This window comes from Pleurodeles waltl, chromosome 4_1 (genome assembly GCF_031143425.1).
Source record: "Pleurodeles waltl isolate 20211129_DDA chromosome 4_1, aPleWal1.hap1.20221129, whole genome shotgun sequence".
Classification (NCBI taxonomy): Eukaryota; Metazoa; Chordata; class Amphibia; order Caudata; family Salamandridae; genus Pleurodeles; species Pleurodeles waltl.
In genome coordinates, this window is record NC_090442.1 from 1,022,118,271 (window position 1) to 1,022,134,454 (window position 16,184).

General features: G+C 46.2%; 1 protein-coding gene and 1 long non-coding RNA gene across 4 annotated transcripts in view; one reads left to right on the forward strand and one right to left on the reverse strand.

Annotated features, from left to right (window-relative positions):
• The window catches only part of LOC138288365 (zinc finger protein 501-like), a 35,517-nt gene extending 32,159 nt beyond the window's left edge, over positions 1-3,358 (reverse strand). For all 3 annotated transcript variants that reach the window (XM_069229927.1, XM_069229926.1, XM_069229925.1), the window contains exon 1: positions 3,224-3,358. The gene's annotated coding sequence lies outside the window, so the exon portion shown is untranslated. The remainder of the gene's footprint in view (positions 1-3,223) is intronic.
• On the forward strand, positions 3,345-13,236 carry LOC138288366 (uncharacterized). The gene is made up of 2 exons (XR_011202378.1): positions 3,345-3,483; positions 12,916-13,236. It is a non-coding gene; the product is annotated as an uncharacterized lncRNA (long non-coding RNA).
• Positions 13,237-16,184: the final 2,948 nt, after the last annotated feature.

The window sequence follows — 16,184 nt, forward strand, 5'->3', positions numbered from 1 at the left end:
GCAGTACTAGAGCAGAGAGGTGTCACCTCCTCTGCCAGGATGGCCGGTCAGGGAATTAGCCTGGCGGCGTGCTTCAAATGGGAAGCCGCCTTTAATGGACCTTCTGGCCCAACACCCTTTAGCAGGATGCCTTTTGTCCTTGCAGACAGTATGGCAACAGGGCATAGGTGGAAAACTCACCCCAGAATGGGTTCTACCATGCGTGTTGTCCCCAGGTAGACACACCTCTAGGGTGGGCCACCGTGCTCCTCACAACCGAGGAATGGTTGTGCCATCTTGAAGGGGGCAAGAATGTGGCATTCTAGGATAGCCAGATACCACACATCACAGGAACGTTGTCACTAGGTAGGAGGGGACCCAGTAGCCTATTGATTACGTGGCCCCCTCAGGGCAATGTCCTGGGATAAATATGGTACAGATGGCACGTTGACCTTCAGTCCACGCTGGATCACAGAAAGAGGACGAGAAAAAGACTACTGCCTCCGTTTTTGTAAAGCGTGGCTACTCACCCGTGAGGGTCTCAAGGCGCCAGGGTGGAGCAGGAGGAAAGGTGGAGCATCATCCGAAGAGCCACTTCTTGAGTTTCTTCCTGAAGATGGTGAGCGTTGGGCTTTGTCTGAGGTCTAGGGACAGGTTGTTCCAGCTCTTTTCTGCAATGTAGGTAAAGGATCGTCCTCAGGCAGTGGTTTTTCGAATGCTAGGGATGGTGGCCAGTGTCAGTTGAGCAGAGCGGAGGGATCTGGGGGGGGGGGGGGGGGTGTGGAAGGAGACATGGTGGTTTAGGTATGCCGGTCCGACGTTGTATATAGCTTTGTAAGTGTGGGTGAGTAGCTTGAAGATGATTTGTTTTTTTATCAGGAGCCAGTGGAGGGTCCTCAGGTGCTGGGAGATATGTTCTTGGTGTGGGAGGTCAAAGACAGGTCTGGTGGCGGAGTTCTTGATGAGTTGCAGCTTTTTGATGTTTCTCCTCGTAGTGCCGGCGTAGAGTGAGTTGTCATAGTCAAGCTTTTTTGTGACTAAGGCGTGGGTGACTGTCCTGCGGCAGTCTGCTGGGATCCAGAGTTGGAGGAGGGTGTGCCAGCTAGAGGAGTTGACTGAGTTAACCTGTGCTGAGAGATGTGGGCCACCAGGAGTCATCCCATGCTTAGGTGGCGTTTCCAAAGATGATGAGCTCTGTCTTGTCAGAGTTGAACTTGAGGCGGCTTTCTCTCATCCAGGTGGCGACGGCTTTCATACCGGAGTGGAAATTCCTTTTGGGTGTGTCCGGGTCTTCAGTGAGGGAAATGATGAGTTGTGTGTCATCTGCATATGACACGATTTTCATTCCATGGCTTCCAACTTCCAGTAGATGTGGCTACTGGGTGCAGTGATGGTGAAGTGTAGGCTGCGGCGGCCGGTCCAGTCTGGGGTGGAGATACCATATGCCGGCCACCCCAAGGACAATTCGGAGATAGACAAAAGGTGCACCCATGTCTGCTGGACTCGTGAGTATTGATTGTGACCAGATTCATCACCCAAAAGGGACACCAGCCTTCACCAAAGATCTGCACCATGACTGCTGTGTTGCAATAAGCACAAGGTCTGCATCGGGAGCCCTTGAACCCTACAAAGAGGACTTTGTGGGACCCTGAACTCCGTGGCCAAAGTCAGCCCCACTCACCTGTGGACCGAGGATTCGACCCGACTTCACCCCTGTGGACCACACAGCATCTGGAGCATCCTTGAGCATCTTTGTGCCTGCATCCCTCAGCATCAAAACCACTCCATTATAGTCTATGTAAAGTTTGGATCTTGCTCTAAAAATGCTCTGGTGACCATGTAACTGTTCACGTATCCTCTCTGTCCCCCTGTCCTGCCTGACTTGGTTGCCCCACTTGGGCTGTAGTTGCTGAATTAACTTTTCCAAACTTTTCAAAAGTTTCCAAAGTTTTTGTTGACCAATGCTTGTCTGCAGTAGATGCCAAAGTTATTTATTCCTTTAAAAATCTAAATCTCCAGATTTCTGCGGTGGATTTTGGTGATCAATATCTCTAAAGACACATAAAAATCTAAACTATTTTTCTAACCTGGTGTCTTGTTTCTTTTGTGTCGTGTGACTTCCTTATTCTGTCGTTTGGTTTTGTTAAATGCTTTACACACGTGTTGCACAGGGGCACCTGGATTAACATCCATGTCTTATGGTTGCGGAGCTTCCACCTTGCCCATGAGACCTCAATAGAGATGAGTGGGTCTGATGGTAAGGGTGAGGTACATCCCTCCGTGTAAAATGCTAGTGTGTTGATAGTCCTGCAGGGACTTTAAACGCAGTGCTTATTACCAGCATATTTTTTGTGATAAAGTGATGAATCTGATGTTCGATATCAAGTCCCATAATTCCATGTCTAGCAAGAACCTGTTGGTAATGACAGCGGCCTGCCTATTTTCTGTGGGTATGTGGCTTAGGTTAAGTGGTTTAGGCTGGGGACCTTCGCTTAAAATGCTGAACGTTATGTACTATACTATATATTTAAAATATCTAAATAAAAATATTCTTGTTAAAAAGTACCTGTTGGGCCACATTAGCAAAGCCTTTCATCTAGCTCCTGGGAAGTAGGTAGTCACTGGTCAATATCCAGGGTGCGTACTTTCATTTAGCATTGGCATATACGCAAACAGTCCCACTTTAGGGCAGGGACTCACAATTTTGTCAGCCAGAAATTGCTCTGTTTTGGCATTCTATTAGAACGTCCTACACTGTAATCAATGTAGATGAGGACATGAAATTACACAGTTTTTTTTAAATATAAATCTGCCTTTTTAATTGCTACCAGCTGTTGGCATTCGTGCATGCATTGGTGACCCAGTACCTGAGACACACTTTAATTCTAATTAAACAACCTAGTTATTTCCTTTACACACTTGACTCTACAAGGTTATTGATAGCAAATAGTCGAGGCCAACTCCAAGAGGTGGTAGAGGGTCTCTGCAAATTTGATACAGTATGACAAATATTCATACATAATAAGCTCAATGTCCCTCCAAACCTACATTTTTTTAAACGGGTAATGGGGCAGATTTAAATATGGAAGTTTTGCAATCAAACACCAAAAAGGCGCCCAACCACCCATAATTCGCCCTGCTCACACACCCTCTCCTTAAATAAATGCCCTTTAATGGCATGGCAAAACGTCTTGTAAAGTGATAAATCGAAAGCTGGCTACCTCAGTTCCGGTCGATCGCTTACCTTAGACTGACTGTTTCGCTCTCCCCTCAGGGTGAACACCGAGAGAGCGTTTCAGACTCGTTTATAGAGGCTTGGTCACTGCTCCTGAGAACTGCAGTGTCATTGGCGGTGTAAAACACGGTCCAGGGCTGTGACTTCGACCTGCCTCAGAAGGGAAAGCAGCAAGAAAGAGGCGGATGGCAGGGAGGAGAACAGAAGCAAGCGGTGGAAGAAGAAAGGGTGAAGAGGTGATGCTCGAGAACGTCTGCTCATCAGATGCCGTGAGTGAGCGGGTTGTGCAGCCCGGCTAGAAATGAAATTGCGTGCACGCAATAAAGGAATCGGTACAGCAAAAAAGAAACAAAACTAACAGGGCGAGTTGTTTCTAGTAGCTAACCCTGCACGTTTAAGTATTTGGCCTTTTCCGCGGGTGTCAGGAGGAGCAGCTGCGCGACCGGGGACTGAGTTATTACCCAGCCGTGCTCTTAAAGCCAGCGACTGTGGAAAACCAAGAAAACAGAGTATTTTTCCTCATTGCGTAGTGTCCCTGCTAGTATTGTGCAAGTGCCACCTCAGGAAAGGAGCTCAGCGCCTTGAAGTTATTCCCCCTTCCCGCCCCCTATTTGCACGCCACTGCGCATACTCGAGTAGTGAGTCATTGGTGTGGGCGTGTTATACCCCATTCCTTGGCCTTCCACGGCAGTGTACTTGGAAGCCGTTCCCCTTTATCAAGTTATTCCCATTCCACGCTCCTCCTCTTATTTTTTACGCCCAGGAGTTTCAAAACCGAGACTTGTTGGTCCTCATTCGTCTTAGGCTGTGAACAGGAGATGCGAACTGTTATTATCTCATCCCAGCACCTCTTACTTTGAAACGATTTTGAATTCGATGGCAGGACGGAAGCTTTGGATTGTGGTATCTCTTTCTTCACTGTTAAAATCACAGCAGCTAATCACACTTAACAAAATAAAAAAACTAAATTTCCCATGAACAACTGTAGTCCACACATTGACCAATCCCCTATCGGTCCCTCTGTATACATGTACCTGCGAACACAATCCTTCTTTCTTTGCTGCTCACAGTTCAGCTAAGTAGACGTTTCACTTTTGATTTGTGGTGATTGCCTGGTATATGTATTGCACTAATTTGTCAGCGTGTAGTGGGAGCTAGGCTGAACGAAGCTCTCGATAGAGGATCTCATCCTCATTGTAGGGAGGAAGGCGCCTGCGGTGCCTGTAGGCACTCCACGTTTCATTTTTGATTGCAACCGCTTCACAATTTTGCGTCCTTTTTTCCCAACCTCCTATGGATTCTAGAGGTACCCAGACTTTGTGGGTTCCCCTGAAGGAGACCAAGAAATTAGCCAAAATACAGTGAAATTTTTGTTTTTTTCAAAAAAATTGGAAAAAAGGGCTGCAGAAGGCAGCTTGTGGTTTTTTCCCTGAAAATGGCATCAACAAAGGGTTTGCTGTGGCAAGATCACCATCTTCCCAGCTTTCAGGAACAGGCAGACTTGAATTGGAAAACCCAATTTTTCAATACAATTTTGACATTTTACTGGGACATACCCCATTGTACTATTTTTTGTGCTTTCAGCCTCCTTCCAGTTAGTGACCAAAATGGGTGAGAAACCAATGCTGGATCCCAGAAAGCTAAACATTTCTGAAAAGTAGACAAAATTCTGAATTCAGCAAGGGGTCTTTTGTGTACATCCTACAAGTGTTTCCTACAGAAAATAACAGTTGAAATAAAAACATATTGAAATTGAGGTGAAAAAAACAGCCATTTTTCTCCATGTTTTACTCTGTAACTTTTTCCTGCGATGTCAGATTTTTGAGAGCAATATACCGTTACATCAGCTGGACTCTTCTGGTTGCGGGGATATATAGGGCTTGTAGGTTCATCAAGAACTCTAGGTACCCAGAGCCAATAAATGAGCTGCACCTTGCAATGGGTTTTTATTCTATACCGGGCATACAGCAATTCATTTGCTGAAATATAAAAAGTGAAAAATAGGTATCAAGAAAACCTTTGTATTTCCAAAATGTCCACAAGATAAGGTGTTGAGAAGCAGTGGTTATTTGCACATCTCTGAATCCCGGGGTGCCCATACTAACATGTGAATTACAGGGCATTTCTCAAATAGACGTCTTTTTTACACACTGCCTTACATTTGGAAGGAAGAAATGTAGAGAAAGACAAGGGGCAATAACACTTGTTTTGCTATTCTGTGTTCCCCCAAGTCTCCTGATAAAAATGGTACCTCACTTGTGTGGGTAGGCCTAGCGCCCACAAAAGGAAATGGCTCAAAACACAACTTGGACACATCACATTTTTTCACAGAAAACAGAGGTGTTTTTTGAAAAGTATCTACCTGTGGATTTTGGCCTCTAGCTCAGCCGGCACCTGGGGAAACCTAGCAAACCAGCACATTTTTGAAAACTAGACACCTAGGGGAATCCAAGATGGGGTGACTTGTGGGGCTCTGACCAGGTTCTGTTACCCAGAATCCTTTGCAAACCTCACATTTTGACCAAAAAACACTTTTTCCTCTCATTTCGGTGACAGAAAGTTCTGGAATCTGAGAGGAGCCACACATTTTCTTCCACCCAGCGTTCCCCCAAGTCTCCCGATAAAAATGGTACCTCACTTGTATGGGTAGGCCTGGCGCCCACAAAAGGAAATGGCCCAAAACACAACATGGACACATCAAATATTTTCACAGAAAACAGAGGTGTTTTTTGCAAAGTGCCTACCTGTGGATTTTGGCCTCTAGCTCAGCCAGCACCTGGGGAAACCTAGCACACCAGCGCATTTTTGAAAATTAGACACCTAGGGGAATCCAAGATGGGGTGACTTGTGGGGCTCTGACCAGGTTCTGTTACCCAGAATCCTTTGCAAACCTCAAAATTTGGCTAAAAAAACACATTTCCCTCACATTTCGGTGACAGAAAGTTCTGGAATCTGAGAGGGCCCACAAATTTCCTTCCACCCAGCGTTCCCCCAAGTCTCCCGATAAAAATGATACCTCACTTGTGTGCGTAGGCCTAGTGCCCGCAACAGGAAATGCCCCAAAACACAACGTGGACACATCCCATTTTTTGACAGAAAACAGAGGTGTTTTTTGCAAAGTGCCTACCTGTAGATTTTGGCCTCTAGCTCAGCCGGCACCTAAGGAACCCTACCAATCCTGTGCATTTTTTAAAACTAGAGACCTAGGGGAATCCAAGATGGGGTGACTTGTGGGGCTCTGACCAGGTTCTGTTACCCAGAATCCTTTCAAACCTCAAAATTTGGCTAAAAAAACACGTTTTCCTCACATTTCGGTGACAGAAAGTTCTCGAATCTGAGAGGAGCCACAAATTTCCTTCCACCCAGCGTTCCCCCAAGTCTCCTGATAAAAATGGTACCTCACTTGTGTGGGTAGGCCTAGCGCCCACGAAAGGAAATGGCCCAAAACACAACGTGGACACATCAAATTTTTTCACAGAAAACAGAGGTGTTTTTTGCAAAGTGCCTACCTGTGGATTTTGGCCTCTAGCTCAGCCGGCCCGGGGGGGCAGAAATGGCCTAAAATAAATTTGGCACCCCAACCCCCCCTGGGAGCGACCCTTGCCTACGGGGTCGCTCCACGTGCGTGACATTGGCACAAAAAAAAAGATCCCCGGTGCCTAGTTGTTTCTGCCCCCCATGGGGGGCAGATTGACCTAAAATCAGGGCAGATTGACCTAAAATCAGCCGATTTGCCCCAAGGGGGGCAGAAATGGTGCAAATACAATTTGCCCTCCAGGGGAGCGACCCTTGCCTAATGGGTCGCTCCCCATCTCTAAAAAAACAAACCAAAAAAAAAAATTGCCCTGGCGCCTAGAGGTTTTTGCCCCCCCGGGGGCAGATCGGCCTAATAACAATAGGCCGATCTGCCCCCAGGGGGGGCAGAAATGGCCTAAAATAAATTCCCCCCCAACCCCCCTCCCCGGGGAGCGACCCTTGCTGACGGGGTCGCTCCCCTTGCGTGACATTGGCGCAAAAAATAAATCCCCGGTGCCTAGTGGTTTCTGCCCCCCTTGGGGGCAGATTGACCTAAAATCGGCCGATCTGGCAGAAAGGGCCTAAATACAATTTGCCCATCCAGGGGAGCGACCCTTGCCTAAGGGGTCGCTCCCCATCTGTAAAACAACATAAAAAAAATCCCCGGTGCCTAGTGGTTTCTGCCCCCCTTGGGGGCAGATTGACCTAATTAAAAGAGGCTGATCTGCCCCCCAGGGGGGCAGAAATGGCCTAAAATAAATTTGCCCCCCAGGGGAACGACCCTTGCCTAAGGGGTCGCTCCCCTTGCTTGAAATTCGTGGAAAAAAAACTCCCTGGTGTCTAGTGGTTTCTGTCCCCCTTGAGGGCAGATTAGCCTCATTAAAAATAGGCCAATCTGCCCCCAAGGGGGGCAGAAATGGCCTAAATATAATTTGCCCCACAGGGGAGCGACCCTTGCCTAAGGGGTCGCTCCCCACCTCAAAAATACAAAAGAAAACTAAAACAAAAAAAAATTCTCCCTGGTGCCTAGAGGTTTCTGGGGGCAGATCGGCCTAATTGTAGGCCGGGCCTTTACAAAAAAATGCCCCCCCTGGGAGCGACCCTTGCCCAAGGGGTCGCTCCCTTATGTCAATTTCAACAACAACAAAAAAATCCCTGGTGTCTAGTGGGCGTTTTAGCAGCCGGATTGCTTTCAATCCAGCTGCTAAAACGCTGAGAGAGACTTCAAAGGGAAGGAAATACATTTCCTTCCCTTTGAAGCCTCTCCGGGCCTCCTCCACGTGATCGGATCGCTGGAAGCTGAGCTTCCAGCGCGATGGGAGGAGGCCTTGCGGCAATCAACGCGCGATCGCGTGCTGATGTCACGGGGGGTGGAGGGGGGTCGGGGGTGGAAGGGGAAGGGTTTCCCCTTCCATCCCTGCCTTAGGGGGGTGGGGGGGGGAATCCCACAGAGGGAGCGCTAGCGCTCCCTCTGGGCTCTGTGCCCAGGACGTAATGGTTACATCCTGGGCACACGAGCACTGTGCCTCAGGACGTAACCATTACGTCCTGGGCACAGAAAGGGTTAAGGGTTTTACCCTTTGATGGTCTCGCCTGACGAGACGGTAGGACGAAGCCCGTCCTCTATTTTGACAGACATGCGCATGTGCGCGGACCGTTTCCGGCACTCTCACAGTGTGGGATCGATATGCGGTAGCGCGTAGAGCGCAATTTTCATACTTTTCAGTTCGGCAGCCTCCAAAATGCTTGACGGGGCATAAATTAGTTCAGGATTGGCCTATGGGTTTATCAGGTGCTCCCTCCACTTCCAATTATTTGGCTGGCTTGGTTCTGCCCTTTTTGCAACCAAATAAAGATATCTTATACAAGATTTAATTACCTGCCGGGCATATCCCACCTTGAACTCCTTCTTTCCTTTGGCTAATTCAGCTATGGTGTACTACGCTGCCGAGGATGACTACTACCGCGATACTCCCGAAGTGCCTATAGAACAACAAATGGAGGAGAGATTAGTCGAGGCCCTGGGACATCACGTCCAAGATTCAGTTAATCAGGCCCTCATAAAGGCTTTGAAGCCATTTGCTCAACCCCTTATATGATATGGGCAGCGTGAACTCTTGGGGAGACCCCCCTCGGAGAATGAAATCAGAGATGACCAGATACCAGATGGGGGTGTTTCCCAGAGAATTTCTATGGGTCATGCTTCGTCTGCCGAAATATTGGCACACATGGCGGCTTCTGTACTGAAAGATCATGAATACTGGCACTATTCTAACCTAGATTCCTCGGGATCTTGCTCTTTCACGAGCCCATGAATCTTCCTCTTTGGAATCATCTGAATCTGATAAAGAGCATGCAGATCCCAAATCGGCTAAATGCAAGAAGAAAACGCACCACACAGAAGAGTCTCCAGCATTAAAAAATCTATGCTTTGATCAGGATAATATTATTCATCCCCGTTCTATGGAATGGGTTCCCTGTCCAGAAGTTGCCCATTATGTGCAAGACAGATTGCATAAGGATTTTGATAAAGACAAACGCAGTACTCTGCGCTCTGAGTGTCCCCGGCCTGCTCTCCTAGGTAAAGTGGCCGACACCCCTGAGTTGGGTCCTAGTATGGACATGTTTTTCAATAAATTTGCAAAGGACCCTAAGAAGGGCCTTGACAGAGCTTGGAAGGGGTGTCAAGACAAGCTTTTAGACATCACAGGACCACTCGCAAAAATTCTTGAGTTGGCGGTTCAAGCAAAAGAGTCCCACGCTCATTTAGACCCTGAGACGGTTCTGGAAGGGGCTCAGACAGCTATTTGTATTTTAGGCAACGCCAACTGTGCAATATCCTCAGAAAGGCTAAAGCCTTTCCTCATGTGCATTGATCCAAAGTTGGTGGAATTGGCCTCGGTGGAGGCTGGCTCTTTGGTGAACAGCCTATTCTTCGGCAAAAAGTTTGTTAAAGATTTGGGAAAATATGTTGCCACATTTTCAGCCTTTGATAAAGCGCAAACATCCATGAAGAAAATGTTCAGTGGAGGCCTTTTTGTCAGGGCCGGACGCTATAGAGGTCCAGCGGATATCAATCTTCCTCAACCTTCTAGCCCACCAGATACCGGAGAGGTCGTGGACGAACCTATAGAGGGGGCATCCAAAACAGCTGCAACATGACAGACGCCGCCACGACAGGTGAGAGTAATCCCATTTTCAGAAGTGATTCTAGTGGGGAGGATACAATGACATGTTGCCGCATTGGAAAGTATCTCTCAGGACCCAGGGGTCCTTTAGACAGTTTGAGGCTACAGGCTGGAGTTCTACTCCACTCCTCATCAGGTGGCTCCTCATCGTCCCATGCATTTTTCCAAACCAGAGAGCAGTTTCATAGACAAAGAGATCGCCTCTCTGCTCCACAAACAAGCAATTGTAAGAATGTCTCCTCATCCTGGGTGTTTTGTCAGCACGATTTTCTTGTTACAAAAGAAAGGTGGTGGCTCCCGTCTGGTTCCCAACCTCAAATCTTTCAGCTCTTGGATTGTGTATCGCCACTTCAAGATGGAGGGTATCCATCTGTTACGAGATCTCTTACAAGAGGACAATTGGTTGGTATGCTTAGATCTGAAGGACGCTTATCTAACAGTCCCCATTTACGCTCTGCACCGTTGGTTTCTCCAGTTTCGCTGGTGAGACCAATGGTTCAAGTTTACCATCCTCCCATTCGGCCTTTCATCAGCCCGTTGGTGTTTCACCAAACTTGTACGGTGGCAGTGCAATGCCTAATAATTTATTTAGACGATGTTCTAATTATGGCGCAAAGCGAAGACTTCGTTCAGTTACATCTGTCCTGGACTGTCCAAATCCTTCAGGACTTGGGGTTCCTGATCAACTTAGACAAATCCAACCTGTCCCCTTCTCACTCAATAGAATTCTTAGGTTTCTGAGTGGATTCCATTCTAGCTCAGTTAAGTCTACCCCTCTCCAAGTGGAGAGTGATCAAGAAAGAGTTGAGGAGAGCCCTTGTCTCCCCGACTATATTATTGAGGACGCTGGCTCGCAATATTATTGAGGATGCTGGCTCAGGCAATTTTTCAGGGTCCCTTGCATTATCAGGCCCTTCAGTGTCTCAAGATCTTGCACCTTCGCAGAGGTCTAGCATACTCAGACCAGATTCCATTATCGGACAAAGCTCAAGCGGAGATAACATGGTGGTTCAATCATATGTATGCGTGGAATGGCAAGGCCATATTTGCGTCCTCACTGGAGTTGGTGATAGAATCAGATGCCAGCCGGTGGGGTTGGGGTGCACATTGCAGATCGGTGGAGACCGTGCGTCGCTGGTCGACAGAGGAGCTGAGGCTCCATATCAATTGCCTGGAACTTCCAGGGGGGCATTTGTGATTCGGTCTTTGTCGCCCCGCAAAGTGGCCTGTTGCATTCTACTTCGTATGGACAACGTTTCTGCGGTATGTTATATCAATCGACTAGGGGGCACCAGGTCCTGTCTGCCTTCAACATCACATAGAAGTGACAGCAGAATATCTCTTGGGAGGATCTAGTACGATAGCGGATTGGAAATCGCTTTCTGAGGGATGGCAGTAATTGGTTGCTGGATCACAAAGTATTTCTCAGTATCAATCAGCGGTGGGGTCCTTGTCTAATCGACCTCTTTGCATCTCGCCTGAACTTGCAACTTCTTCTGTTTTACAGCTGAAGACCGGATACTCTGGCGGCAGGGTCGGATGCATTCCTATAGACCTGGCCAGATGGTCTTCTTTATGCCTTTCCCTCTTTCGCCTTGATTCAGAGAGTACTCTATCAGGTACGGAGGAGATCGACGGAACTGGTCATGGTGTCTCCTGTTTGGAAGGCTCAGCCTTGGTTCCCAGTGGCAATGTGCCTAATATGTGCCTTTCCGGTTCGGATCCAGTCTCACCCGTCGCTACTTTTGGATCCGGCGGGCCTTTCTCATCCATTAGTAATATCTGGGCACTTGTCCCTCATGGCTTGGAGACTTTCAGGCGACGTTGGCAAGTGCCTGGAGTTTCGGAAGATGCTATGTTCTTCTTATCCCAATCTTGGGCCCCTTCCACTCATAAGCAATATGAGTCTGCATGGAAGAGATGGGCTGGTTGGTGTGGAGAACGGTGTGTTGATCCTTTGGGGACAACCATTAACATGATTGTTAATTTTCTCTCCGAGCTGGCGTCGCAAAGATTGCCATACAGAACTATTAATAATTTCAGGTCTGCGATTTCTGCGGGTCACTTACATTTGGAGGGTAAACCGGTAGGGGCAAGTAGGGGAACACCATTTAGTTTGTAACCTTCTTAGACGTGCATTCACCTCAACCCAGATATTCTGATTTATGGGATGTAAATGTTTTATGCTTCTTACGGGCGTGGCCTTGTAATGAAGATTTGTCTCGTAAACAGTTTACAGCAAAGCTTACCCTTCTTTTGTGCCTCGTATCCTGCAGGTGTGTTTCAGATGTCAGAGCTCTGGATTTATCAGGTAGAGTATTTACTCCTTCAGGAGTCTCTTTTTCTATTTCCAGACTTACCAAAACAGATTCAGGTTGCATTTCTTACCCAGCGTTTTCTCATATTGCAAAATTGTGTGTAGTACAATGTTTGAAAGCTTACAAGACTGTGACCAGAGAGTTTCGTAGCGACACCCGGGTCAGTTGTTAATAGCGTTACAGAATCCATATAAAACGGTGTCTTCAGCTACTTTGGCAAGATGGGTTAAGTGGATCCTAGGGGAGGCTGGGATTGATATTACTAAATTTGGTGTGCATTCTGATAGTGGGGCCATAGCATCCACAGCTTTTTGCGTAGGCTCCTGTTTAGAAGGCATCATGGCTGCAGCAGATTGGTCTTCAGACTCTACCTTTAAGGTATTTTATCGTAAACCTATTGTCGATATAGCGTCTGCAGTGGTTAATCAGCTTTAAACCACTATAATCTGAAGCCTCCGGTCTTGCCATAGAGTAACATTTTTTCTAGCTGTTGCGTCAAGAATTTTCAATTCTGCTAAGGACACGGCAGAGAGGATTATCCCACCCAGTTGTATCATATAAATATGCATAATGTTATGATGATGTTATGTTAAGTCGGAATATTAAAAGTTCAAATGCCCACCCGTTGGATTTCATGATTATCAAGTACGATGTTATTAGTATGCTTCTTTGTTTCTAGGTTCGGACAATAAATGAAGGGATGTCCAATGTCGTCTGCAACATGAAGTTCTGGACAAGAATTCAGAGTAGAGTGACGCATCTGGAGGTCTTTCTGCACTACGCAGTGGTTCCAGTATGGTTGGAGATTCCTGTTGTTAAATGTTTTATGGTTTTACAAAGAAAGAGGAAGGACTGCGTTAGCAGGGACATATATACAGAGGGACCAATAGGGGATTGGTCAATGTGTGCACTACAGTTGTTCATGGGAAATGTAGCTTTTGATCTTGTTAAGTGTTGATTGGCTGCTGTGATTTTAACAGTAAAGAAAGAGATAGCATAATCCTCGCCTCCGTGTCCTTAATAGAATTTAAAATTTTTGACGCAACAGCTATAACAATTTTTACTACTCCCCTTTGTCTATGTTGAAAAGAGCAGTTGGGCCACAGCTTACTTATCGAGCATAGTATTTATTTTGACTAGTGTTTGGTGGAGCGCTTGAACAGATTGTTGCTCTCTAGTTAGCTCTAAACAAGAAAGTATGTGGCACAAAGCACCCTATACTCAATCAACACAATATGGAGTTGGAGTTGGTTGCTTATCCATTTCTAAGAAGGGGGTCTACAATGGTTCCAGCGCAACACAAGTATCCTTAGGGAAACATTCTAATATGCCTCAGCACATTCATTGCTGGACTTGTGTGCAGGCCCCAGATACGTTTTAAGGCTTGGGAAAAGTGGGCTCTGGCCCAGGGGCCCGCCTTTTAAAGGGACCCCTCTAATTGAGCAAGTACTCTCAGCCAAATTCAAACATATTTACCTGGCTGCTTAACCAACTTTAAAAAAAAATCGTCTTTCCAAGGAATGTGACTCCTACGGGATTAAAAAATGCACAACAATCCACGGCGAGGGAACGGCAACCTCCCCCAGTCTTTCCACTGTGTATCCAAATCATAATGCCAGTGAAACGTTCATGCTAAACCAGATTAATCAGATCCAATCCAGATTATAAAGGTAAACATGTAGCGTTGTCAGTAGAAAGTGCAGATTGCTCCAAAAAATGTTTAGATGCAGCCACCTTATATAATACTTAAAACTAATGGTGGCTCAGAGTGTACAACTGCAGCATAGGCCATTGCTTTATCGGATCAAGAAAAGGAGGAGTCTTAAAGGAGATGGGTGAGACCGGTCAGTTTTTGGTAAATTTTAAATTTTTAGAAATTGCCTCTCATTTCTTTCTTTTATAGTTTTTAGACTTTGAATGTATAATCCAATGGGTGTGAATTAGCTGAAAATGGATCAGAAATTCAAAGTTGTTGGAAACAAGGGCCCCCCAAAAATGTTGGGCCAGGGCCTTCAAAATCCTTAAGATGTCCTTGACAGGCCCTCATTACGAGTGACCCAGGACATGGACTGGGTTGTCCACACTTGGTGGAGTTGCTCATACCTCAGGGTTGGTTGAAAGTGGATACTGCGCTCATAACTACCAAGATTTTAGTTGCTTGTGTGTGAAATGATCATGATTTAAGTATGCTTATGTGTGACTTTCCATGCCTTTATGTGTAACACTATGAGTGAAACTTAATTAGAATTAAAATTAAGCAGAAAAAATCCCTATATCAATATGAAATAATTGAAAGTGCCCTTCTTTGGCACAACATGAAGCTCTGGAAGTATGTGCCACCTACTCTTTGCCCAAATTTACTTACTTGCACTGAGACAGTGCTGCTCACTGGCAGTAGACTGTCATTGAATTTAACATTACCTGCGTCTACGGAGAGCAGGAACCACCCATCATCTCACACTATCCTGAGATTTAACCATGACAACTGTCAAGCTTTTCTTGAACATTTATCTTCTGACTGGGCTGTAGGTATTGGTAGCTGCCGAATTCTGAGCACCAGAAACTTTCTCAGCGCACTGACAACTGACAACTTTTTACACTGGGTGGTACAAACAAATGACTGCTGCTGAGCTCAGGGGTGCTCTTTAAATTGTGTGACAACTTGTTCCAATGCAGAGATTAACAATTTGTGTCAGTGTAACCTGTGATGTGCATACATTGCCAACATTTTCGAACGGGAAGGTGGGAGATTTTGAAAAGAAATTGGAGGAATGGAGTTTTATTGAAGGAGAGGCAATTTCAGGGTTGAGACAGCCAAATTAAAGCAATTTTTGGTTTGAAAAAGCATGATTCTCCTGCCTGAATCAGGTCTTTTGGCACGCATGGATATGTTACATTTGGCAAGGCTGTGAGCTGGACATCTGTGCGTTTACCACTGTCTCTGACTATGCAATGACCAGGTTTTCCATCTCCAGGCACAATCATTTTGAGTTCTGTGCCCAGAGATAGCCAGCTTGGGCTTGCTACCTGGGACTGCAGACAGCTGCCATGCCCGGCCTAACCCCACCCATATACTGAAGCATTGAAGGTGGGGGAAGACAAAGGTTCCTGAAATTAAACCAGTTTTACCCTCCTGTTACTTCCACACATTGAAGCAGGTGGTAAATGTGTACTGATCTGGACCCTTTAGTGCCCTGAGAAAGGATTTGGACCCAGTGTTCTCAGGTCTGCATGTCATTCCATTTCTAGTGGAAATTACTCGTAACCCACAAATATAGGTGCAGAGATACCTGCCAGAGTCAGAGATTCTATGTCAGGACTGGAGGCAAGGATTATGCGTCATCTTTATTCACCCTATTTACACGGCTGCAGTACCTAAATTCACTTCTCTAATAAAAGATGAATGACATCATACATGCAAAATGACCCCGACTCCTGAAATGTAAAGCCACAAGTTACTTTCATTTAACTTTCTCCTGCCTGGAATTGCCCCCACTTCAACACAAATCAATGGGGGAAATAAACTCCCCCAATTTTTTTTTTTTTATCTTCCTCCTTATGATTTCCACGTGTGTTATACATTACAAGAATAGGGAACAGTAACAATAATTGAGATCACCAATTATCAAAGCCCGTTGTCCTCAACTACCCTTTTGGTCTCCTTCTCCTCTTTCTTCACCCTGATATAAGTGCTCCTGTTTTTTCTTATGTATTGAATTTCTATTGATCTGGCAATATTTTTGTATGTATTGGATCTGTTTGCTATTGATTTGGCTATTTTATAAATTATGTCTTTGGTGGTTGTTTGTTTATTGTGGCACATCACTTCTTGGGCAATTAACAGACTTCTGTCCCTCTGGGCAAGCCTCCTAAGTGGTGGTAACAGGCAGAAGGCACCCAGTCACTGGGAAGCCCAAGCGGTAGGTGCTCCAACCTGAAGGGCCTTAG